Raw genomic sequence first — 10,717 nt, 5'->3', positions numbered from 1 at the left:
ATATTTCTTCTTCTTGTTGTTCCTCTTCTGCACAGCTAAACTGGAAGTGGCATTTCCAGCTCGCAATAGTGCAGAGTTATCTCAAAGAAAGGGGCCACGGTGTTTCTGTATCTCTATTATGTTGGTGCGGCTTCGGAACTTTTAAATATCTTGATATATCTCGAGAACTACGCATCTGATCAAAAAATATCACAGAAGATAAAAAGTAGGAAACTTAATTCTCTACAAAAAAGGTCTCTTAACATTTTGCCATAGCTCGCTTCGTTTCCGAGATATTTGCAGATTTATCTCAAGGGAAGGGGTCTGACGGACATATTTCGAGATATTTCTTCTTCTTGTTGTTCTTCTTCTGCACAGCTAAGCTGGAAGTGGCATTTGCAGCTCGGAATAGTGCAGAGTTATCTCAAAGAAAGAGGCCACGGTGTGTATGTATCTTTATTATGTTGGTGCGGCTTCGGAACCTTTAAATATCTCGATATATCTCGAAAACAACGCTTCTGATCAAAAAATATCATAGAACATAAATAGTAGGAAGCTTAATTTCCTACAAAAAGCGTCTCTCAACGTTTTGCCATAGCTCGCATTGTTTCCGAGATATTTGCAGATTCAGCTCAAAGGAACGGGCCTAACGGACATATTCCGAGATATTTCTGGTTCTTGTTGTGCTTCTTCCGCACAGCTAAGCTCGAACTGGCATTTGCAGCTCGCAATAGTGCAGAGTTATCTCACAGAAAGGGGCCACGGTGTTTCTGTATCTCTATTATGTTGGTGCGGCTTCGGAACTTTTAAATATCTTGATATATCTCGAGAACTACGCATCTGATCAAAAAATATCATAGAACATAAAAAGTAGAAAACGTAATTCTCTACAAAAAAGGTCTCTTAACATTTTGCCATAGCTCGCTTCGTTTCCGAGATATATGCAGATTTATCTCAAGGGAAGGGGCCTGACGGACATATTTCGAGATATTTCTTCTTCTTGTTGTTCTTCTTCTGCACAGCTAAGCTGGAAGTGGCATTTGCAGCTCGCAATAGTGCAGAGTTATCTCAAAGAAAGGGGCCACGGTGTTTCGGTATCTCTATTATGTTGGTGCGGCTTCGGAACTTTTAAATATTTTGATATATCTCGAGAACTACGCATCTGATCAAAGAATATCATAGAACATAAAAAGTAGGAAACTTAATTCGCTACAAATAAAGTCTCTTAACATTTTGCCATAGCTCGCTTCGTTTCCGAGATATTTGCAGATTTATCTCAAGGGAAGGGGCCTGACGGACATATTTCGAGATATTTCTTCTTCTTGTTGTTCTTCTTCTGCACAGCTAAGCTGGAAGTGGCATTTGCGGCTCGGACTAGTGCAGAGTTATCTCAAAGAAATGGGCCACGGTGTTTCTGTATCTCTATTATGTTGGTGCGGCTTCGGAACTTTTAAATATCTCGATATATCTCGAGAACTACGCATCTGATCAAAAAATATCATAGAACATAAAAAGTAGGAAACTTAATTCTCTACTAATAAAGTCTCTTAACATTTTGCCATAGCTCGCTTCGTTTCCGAGATATTTGCAGATTTATCTCAAGGGAAGGGGCCTGACGGACATATTTCGAGATATTTCTTCTTCTTGTTGTTCTTCCTCTGCACAGCTAAGCTGGAAGTGGCATTTGCAGCTCGCAATAGTGCAGAGTTATCTCAAAGAAAGGGGCCACGGTGTTTCTGTACCTCTATTATGTTGGTGCAGCTTCGGAACTTTTAAATATCTTGATATATCTCGAGAACTACGCATCTGATCAAAAAATATCATAGAACATAAAAAGTAGGAAACCTAATTTTCTACAAAAAGGGTCTCTTAAGATTTTGCCGTAGCTCGCTTCGTTTCCGAGATGTTTGCAGATTTATCTCAAGGGAAGGGGCCTGACGGACATATTTCGAGATATTTCTTCTTCTTGTTGTTCTTCTTCCGCACAGCTAAGCTGGAAGTGGCATTTGCAGCTCGCAATAGTGCAGAGTTATCTCAAAGAAAGAGGCCACGGTGTTTCTGTACCTCTATTATGTTGGTGCAGCTTCGGAACTTTTAAATATCTTGATATATCTCGAGAACTACGCATCTGATCAAAAAATATCATAAAACATAAAAAGTAGGAAACCTAATTTTCTACAAAAAAGGCCTCTTAACATTTTGCCGTAGCTCGCATCGTTTCCGAGATATTTGCAGATTTATCTCAAGGGAAGGGGCCTGACGGACACATTTCGAAATATTTCTTCTTCTTGTTGTTCTTCTTCTGCACAGCTAAGCTGGAAGTGGCATTTGCAGCTCGCAATAGTGCAGAGTTATCTCAAAGAAAGGGGCCACGGTGTTTCTGTATCTCTATTATGTTGGTGCGGCTTTGGAACTTTTAAATATCTCGATATATCTCGAAAACTACGCTTCTGATCAAAAAATATCATAGAACATAAATTGTAGGAACCATAATTCTCTACAAAAAAGGTCTCTTAACATTTTCCCATAGCTGGCATCGTTTCCGAGATATTTGCAGATTTAGCTCAACGGAAGGGGCCTGACGGACATATTCCGAGATATTTCTTCTTCTTGTTGTTCCTCTTCTGCACAGCTAAACTGGAAGTGGCATTTCCAGCTCGCAATAGTGCAGGGTTATCTCAAAGAAAGGGGCCACGGTGTTTCTGTATCTCTATTATGTTGGTGCGGCTTCGGAACTTTTAAATATCTTGATATATCTCGAGAACTACGCATCTGATCAAAAAATATCGCAGAAGATAAAAAGTAGGAAACTTAATTCTCTACAAAAAAGGTCTCTTAACATTTTGCCATAGCTCGCTTCGTTTCCGAGATATTTGCAGATTTATCTCAAGGGAAGGGGTCTGACGGACATATTTCGAGATATTTCTTCTTCTTGTTGTTCTTCTTCTGCACAGCTAAGCTCGAAGTGGCATTTGCAGCTCGCAATAGTGCAGAGTTATCTCAAAGAAAGGGGCCACGGTGTTTCTGTATCTCTACTATGTTGGTGCGGCTTCGGAACTTTTAAATATCTTGATATATCTTGAGAACTACGCATCTGATCAAAAAATATCATACAACATAAAAAGTAGGAAACTTAATTCTCTACAAAAAAGGTCTCTTAACATTTTGCCATAGCTCGCTTCGTTTCCGAGATATTTGCAGATTTATCTCAAGGGAAGGGGCCTGACGGACATATTTCGAGATATTTCTTCTTCTTGTTGTTCTTCTTCTGCACAGCTAAGCTGGAAGTGGCATTTGCAGCTCGCAATTGTGCAGAGTTATCTCAAAGAGAGGGGCCACGGTGTTTCTGTATCTCTATTATGTTGGTGCGGCTTCGGAACTTTTAAATATCTTGATATATCTCGAGAACTACGCATCTGATCAAAAAATATCATAGAAGATAAAAAGTAGGAAACTTAATTCTCTACAAAAAAGGTCTCTTAACATTTTCCCATAGCTGGCATCGTTTCCGAGATATTTGCAGATTTAGCTCAAGGGAAGGGGCCTGACGGACATATCCGAGATATTTCTTCTTCTTGTTGTTCCTCTTCTGCACAGCTAAGCTGGAAGTGGCATTTGCAGCTCGCAATAGTGCAGAGTTATCTCAAAGAAAGAGGCCACGGTGTTTTTGTACCTCTATTATGTTGGTGCAGCTTCGGAACTTTTAAATATCTTGATATATCTCGAGAACTACGCATCTGATCAAAAAATATCATAGAACATAAAAAGTAGGAAACTTAATTCTCTACAAAAAAGGTCTCTTAACATTTTCCCATAGCTGGCATCGTTTCCGAGATATTTGCAGATTTATCTCAAGGGAAGGGGTCTGACGGACATATTTCGAGATATTTCTTCTTCTTGTTGTTCTTCTTCTGCACAGCTAAGCTGGAAGTGGCATTTGCGGCTCGCACTAAACGCAGAGTTATCTCAAAGAAAGGGGCCACGGTGTTTCTGTATCTCTATTATGTTGGTGCGGCTGCGGAACTTTTAAATATCTTGATATATCTTGAGAACTACGCATCTGATCAAAAAATATCATACAACATAAAAAGTAGGAAACTTAATTCTCTACAAAAAAGGTCTCTTAACATTTTCCCATAGCTGGCATCGTTTCCGAGATATTTGCAGATTTAGCTCAACGGAAGGGGCCTGACGGACATATTTCGAGATATTTCTTCTTCTTGTTGTTCTTCTTCTGCACAGCTAAGCTGGAAGTGGCATTTGCAGCTCGCAATTGTGCAGAGTTATCTCAAAGAGAGGGGCCACGGTGTTTCTGTATCTCTATTATGTTGGTGCGGCTTCGGAACTTTTAAATATCTTGATATATCTCGAGAACTGCGCATCTGATCAAAAAATATCATAGAAGATAAAAAGTAGGAAACTTAATTCTCTACAAAAAAGGTCTCTTAACATTTTCCCATAGCTGGCATCGTTTCCGAGATATTTGCAGATTTAGCTCAAGGGAAGGGGCCTGACGGACATATCCGAGATATTTCTTCTTCTTGTTGTTCCTCTTCTGCACAGCTAAGCTGGAAGTGGCATTTGCAGCTCGCAATAGTGCAGAGTTATCTCAAAGAAAGAGGCCACGGTGTTTCTGTACCTCTATTATGTTGGTGCAGCTTCGGAACTTTTAAATATCTTGATATATCTCGAGAACTACGCATCTGATCAAAATATATCATAGAACATAAAAAGTAGGAAACTTAATTCTCTACAAAAAAGGTCTCTTAACATTTTCCCATAGCTGGCATCGTTTCCGAGATATTTGCAGATTTATCTCAAGGGAAGGGGTCTGACGGACATATTTCGAGATATTTCTTCTTCTTGTTGTTCTTCTTCTGCACAGCTAAGCTGGAAGTGGCATTTGCGGCTCGCACTAAACGCAGAGTTATCTCAAAGAAAGGGGCCACGGTGTTTCTGTATCTCTATTATGTTGGTGCGGCTGCGGAACTTTTAAATATCTTGATATATCTTGAGAACTACGCATCTGATCAAAAAATATCATACAACATAAAAAGTAGGAAACTTAATTCTCTACAAAAAAGGTCTCTTAACATTTTCCCATAGCTGGCATCGTTTCCGAGATATTTGCAGATTTAGCTCAACGGAAGGGGCCTGACGGACATATTCCGAGATATTTCTTCTTCTTGTTGTTCCTCTTCTGCACAGCTAAACTGGAAGTGGCATTTCCAGCTCGCAATAGTGCAGGGTTATCTCAAAGAAAGGGGCCACGGTGTTTCTGTATCTCTATTATGTTGGTGCGGCTTCGGAACTTTTAAATATCTTGATATATCTCGAGAACTACGCATCTGATCAAAAAATATCACAGAAGATAAAAAGTAGGAAACTTAATTCTCTACAAAAAAGGTCTCTTAACATTCTGCCATAGCTCGCTTCGTTTCCGAGATATTTGCAGATTTATCTCAAGGGAAGGGGTCTGACGGACATATTTCGAGATATTTCTTCTTCTTGTTGTTCTTCTTCTGCACAGCTAAGCTCGAAGTGGCATTTGCAGCTCGCAATAGTGCAGAGTTATCTCAAAGAAAGGGGCCACGGTGTTTCTGTATCTCTATTATGTTGGTGCGGCTTCGGAACTTTTAAATATCTTGATATATCTTGAGAACTACGCATCTGATCAAAAAATATCATACAACATAAAAAGTAGGAAACTTAATTCTCTACAAAAAAGGTCTCTTAACATTTTGCCATAGCTCGCTTCGTTTCCGAGATATTTGCAGATTTATCTCAAGGGAAGGGGTCTGACGGACATATTTCGAGATATTTCTTCTTCTTGTTGTTCTTCTTCTGCACAGCTAAGCTGGAAGTGGCATTTGCGGCTCGCACTAAACGCAGAGTTATCTCAAAGAAAGGGGCCACGGTGTTTCTGTATCTCTATTATGTTGGTGCGGCTGCGGAACTTTTAAATATCTTGATATATCTTGAGAACTACGCATCTGATCAAAAAATATCATACAACATAAAAAGTAGGAAACTTAATTCTCTACAAAAAAGGTCTCTTAACATTTTCCCATAGCTGGCATCGTTTCCGAGATATTTGCAGATTTAGCTCAACGGAAGGGGCCTGACGGACATATTTCGAGATATTTCTTCTTCTTGTTGTTCTTCTTCTGCACAGCTAAGCTGGAAGTGGCATTTGCAGCTCGCAATTGTGCAGAGTTATCTCAAAGAGAGGGGCCACGGTGTTTCTGTATCTCTATTATGTTGGTGCGGCTTCGGAACTTTTAAATATCTTGATATATCTCGAGAACTGCGCATCTGATCAAAAAATATCATAGAAGATAAAAAGTAGGAAACTTAATTCTCTACAAAAAAGGTCTCTTAACATTTTCCCATAGCTGGCATCGTTTCCGAGATATTTGCAGATTTAGCTCAAGGGAAGGGGCCTGACGGACATATCCGAGATATTTCTTCTTCTTGTTGTTCCTCTTCTGCACAGCTAAGCTGGAAGTGGCATTTGCAGCTCGCAATAGTGCAGAGTTATCTCAAAGAAAGAGGCCACGGTGTTTCTGTACCTCTATTATGTTGGTGCAGCTTCGGAACTTTTAAATATCTTGATATATCTCGAGAACTACGCATCTGATCAAAATATATCATAGAACATAAAAAGTAGGAAACTTAATTCTCTACAAAAAAGGTCTCTTAACATTTTCCCATAGCTGGCATCGTTTCCGAGATATTTGCAGATTTATCTCAAGGGAAGGGGTCTGACGGACATATTTCGAGATATTTCTTCTTCTTGTTGTTCTTCTTCTGCACAGCTAAGCTGGAAGTGGCATTTGCGGCTCGCACTAAACGCAGAGTTATCTCAAAGAAAGGGGCCACGGTGTTTCTGTATCTCTATTATGTTGGTGCGGCTGCGGAACTTTTAAATATCTTGATATATCTTGAGAACTACGCATCTGATCAAAAAATATCATACAACATAAAAAGTAGGAAACTTAATTCTCTACAAAAAAGGTCTCTTAACATTTTCCCATAGCTGGCATCGTTTCCGAGATATTTGCAGATTTAGCTCAACGGAAGGGGCCTGACGGACATATTCCGAGATATTTCTTCTTCTTGTTGTTCCTCTTCTGCACAGCTAAACTGGAAGTGGCATTTCCAGCTCGCAATAGTGCAGGGTTATCTCAAAGAAAGGGGCCACGGTGTTTCTGTATCTCTATTATGTTGGTGCGGCTTCGGAACTTTTAAATATCTTGATATATCTCGAGAACTACGCATCTGATCAAAAAATATCACAGAAGATAAAAAGTAGGAAACTTAATTCTCTACAAAAAAGGTCTCTTAACATTCTGCCATAGCTCGCTTCGTTTCCGAGATATTTGCAGATTTATCTCAAGGGAAGGGGTCTGACGGACATATTTCGAGATATTTCTTCTTCTTGTTGTTCTTCTTCTGCACAGCTAAGCTCGAAGTGGCATTTGCAGCTCGCAATAGTGCAGAGTTATCTCAAAGAAAGGGGCCACGGTGTTTCTGTATCTCTATTATGTTGGTGCGGCTTCGGAACTTTTAAATATCTTGATATATCTTGAGAACTACGCATCTGATCAAAAAATATCATACAACATAAAAAGTAGGAAACTTAATTCTCTACAAAAAAGGTCTCTTAACATTTTGCCATAGCTCGCTTCGTTTCCGAGATATTTGCAGATTTATCTCAAGGGAAGGGGCCTGACGGACATATTTCGAGATATTTCTTCTTCTTGTTGTTCTTCTTCTGCACAGCTAAGCTGGAAGTGGCATTTGCAGCTCGCAATTGTGCAGAGTTATCTCAAAGAGAGGGGCCACGGTGTTTCTGTATCTCTATTATGTTGGTGCGGCTTCGGAACTTTTAAATATCTTGATATATCTCGAGAACTACGCATCTGATCAAAAAATATCATAGAAGATAAAAAGTAGGAAACTTAATTCTCTACAAAAAAGGTCTCTTAACATTTTCCCATAGCTGGCATCGTTTCCGAGATATTTGCAGATTTAGCTCAAGGGAAGGGGCCTGACGGACATATTCCGAGATATTTCTTCTTCTTGTTGTTCCTCTTCTGCACAGCTAAGCTGGAAGTGGCATTTGCAGCTCGCAATAGTGCAGAGTTATCTCAAAGAAAGAGGCCACGGTGTTTCTGTACCTCTATTATGTTGGTGCAGCTTCGGAACTTTTAAATATCTTGATATGTCTCGAGAACTACGCATCTGATCAAAAAATATCATAGAACATGAAAAGTAGGAAACCTAATTTTCTACAAAAAAGGTCTCTTAACATTTTGCCGTAGCTCGCTTCGTTTCCGAGATATTTGCAGATTTATCTCAAGGGAAGGGGCCTGACGGACACATTTCGAAATATTTCTTCTTCTTGTTGTTCTTCTTCTGCACAGCTAAGCTGGAAGTGGCATTTGCAGCTCGAAATAGTGCAGAGTTATCTCAAAGAAAGGGGCCACGGTGTTTCTGTATCTCTATTATGATGGTGCGGCTTCGGAACTTTTAAATATCTCGATATATCTCGAAAACTACGCTTCTGATCAAAAAATATCATAGAACATAAATTGTAGGAAACATAATTCTCTATAAAAAAGGTCTCTTAACATTTTCCCATAGCTGGCATCGTTTCCGAGATATTTGCAGATTTAGCTCAACGGAAGGGGCCTGACGGACATATTCCGAGATATTTCTTCCTCTTGTTGTTCCTCTTCTGCACAGCTAAACTGGAAGTGGCATTTCCAGCTCGCAATAGTGCAGAGTTATCTCAAAGAAAGGGGCCACGGTGTTTCTGTATCTCTATTATGATGGTGCGGCTTCGGAACTTTTAAATATCTCGATATATCTCGAAAACTACGCTCCTGATCAAAAAATATCAGAGAACGTAAATTGTAGGAAACATAATTCTCTACAAAAAAGGTCTCTTAACATTTTGCCATAGCTCGCTTCGTTTCCGAGATATTTGCAGATTTATCTCAAGGGAAGGGGCCTGACGGACACATTTCGAAATATTTCTTCTTCTTGTTGTTCTTCTTCTGCACAGCTAAGCTGGAAGTGGCATTTGCAGCTCGCAATAGTGCAGAGTTATCTCAAAGAAAGGGGCCACGGTGTTTCTGTATCTCTATTATGTTGGTGCGGCTTCGGAACTTTTAAATATCTCGATATATCTCGAAAACTACGCTTCTGATCAAAAAATATCAGAGAACGTAAATTGTACGAAACATAATTCTCTACAAAAAAGGTCTCTTAACATTTTGCCATAGCTCGCTTCGTTTCCGAGATATTTGCAGATTTATCTCAAGGGAAGGGGCCTGACGGACATATTTCGAGATATTTCTCCTTCTTGCTGTTCTTCTTCTGCACAGCTAAGCTGGAAGTGGCATTTGCAGCTCGCAATAGTGCAGAGTTATCTCAAAGAAAGGGGCCACGGTGTTTCTGTATCTCTATTATGTTGGTGCGGCTTCGGAACTTTTAAATATCTTGATATATCCCGAGAACTACGCATCTGATCAAAAAATATCATAGAAGATAAAAAGTAGGAAACTTAATTCTCTACAAAAAAGGTCTCTTAACATTTTGCCATAGCTCGCTTCGTTTCCGAGATATTTGCAGATTTATCTCAAGGGAAGGGGTCTGACGGACATATTTCGAGATATTTCTTCTTCTTGTTGTTCTTCTTCTGCACAGCTAAGCTCGAAGTGGCATTTGCAGCTCGCAATAGTGCAGAGTTATCTCAAAGAAAGGGGCCACGGTGTTTCTGTATCTCTATTATGTTGGTGCGGCTTCGGAACTTTTACATATCTTGATATATCTTGAGAACTACGCATCTGATCAAAAAATATCATAGAACATAAAAAGTAGGAAACTTAATTCTCTACAAAAAAGGTCTCTTAACATTTTGCCATAGCTCGCTTCGTTTCCTAGATATTTGCAGATGTATCTCAAGGGAAGGGGTCTGACGGACATATTTCGAGATATTTCTTCCTCTTGTTGTTCTTCTTCTGCACAGCTAAACTGGAAGTGGCATTTCCAGCTCGCAATAGTGCAGAGTTATCTCAAAGAAAGGGGCCACGGTGTTTCAGTATCTCTATTATGTTGGTGCGGCTTCGGAACTTTTAAATATCTTGATATATCTCGAGAACTACGCATCTGATCAAAAAATGTCATAGAACATAAAAAGTACGAAACCTAATTTTCTACAAAAAAGGTCTCTTAACATTTTGCCGTAGCTCGCTTTGTTTCCGAGATATTTGCAGATTTATCTCAAGGGAAGGGGCCTGACGGACACATTTCGAAATATTTCTTCTTCTTGTTGTTCTTCTTCTGCACAGCTAAGCTGGAAGTGGCATTTGCAGCTCGCAATAGTGCAGAGTTATCTCAAAGAAAGGGGCCACGGTGTTTCTGTATCTCTATTATGTTGGTGCGGCTTTGGAACTTTTAAATATCTCGATATATCTCGAAAACTACGCTTCTGATCAAAAAATATCATAGAACATAAATTGTAGGAACCATAATTCTCTACAAAAAAGGTCTCTTAACATTTTCCCATAGCTGGCATCGTTTCCGAGATATTTGCAGATTTAGCTCAACGGAAGGGGCCTGACGGACATATTCCGAGATATTTCTTCTTCTTGTTGTTCCTCTTCTGCACAGCTAAACTGGAAGTGGCATTTCCAGCTCGCAATAGTGCAGGGTTATCTCAAAGAAA

Source organism: Osmia lignaria, unplaced genomic scaffold (assembly GCF_051020975.1).
Source record: "Osmia lignaria lignaria isolate PbOS001 unplaced genomic scaffold, iyOsmLign1 scaffold0012, whole genome shotgun sequence".
In the NCBI taxonomy this organism is placed as follows: Eukaryota; Metazoa; Arthropoda; class Insecta; order Hymenoptera; family Megachilidae; genus Osmia; species Osmia lignaria.
Note: the sequence above shows the minus strand (reverse complement) of the source record.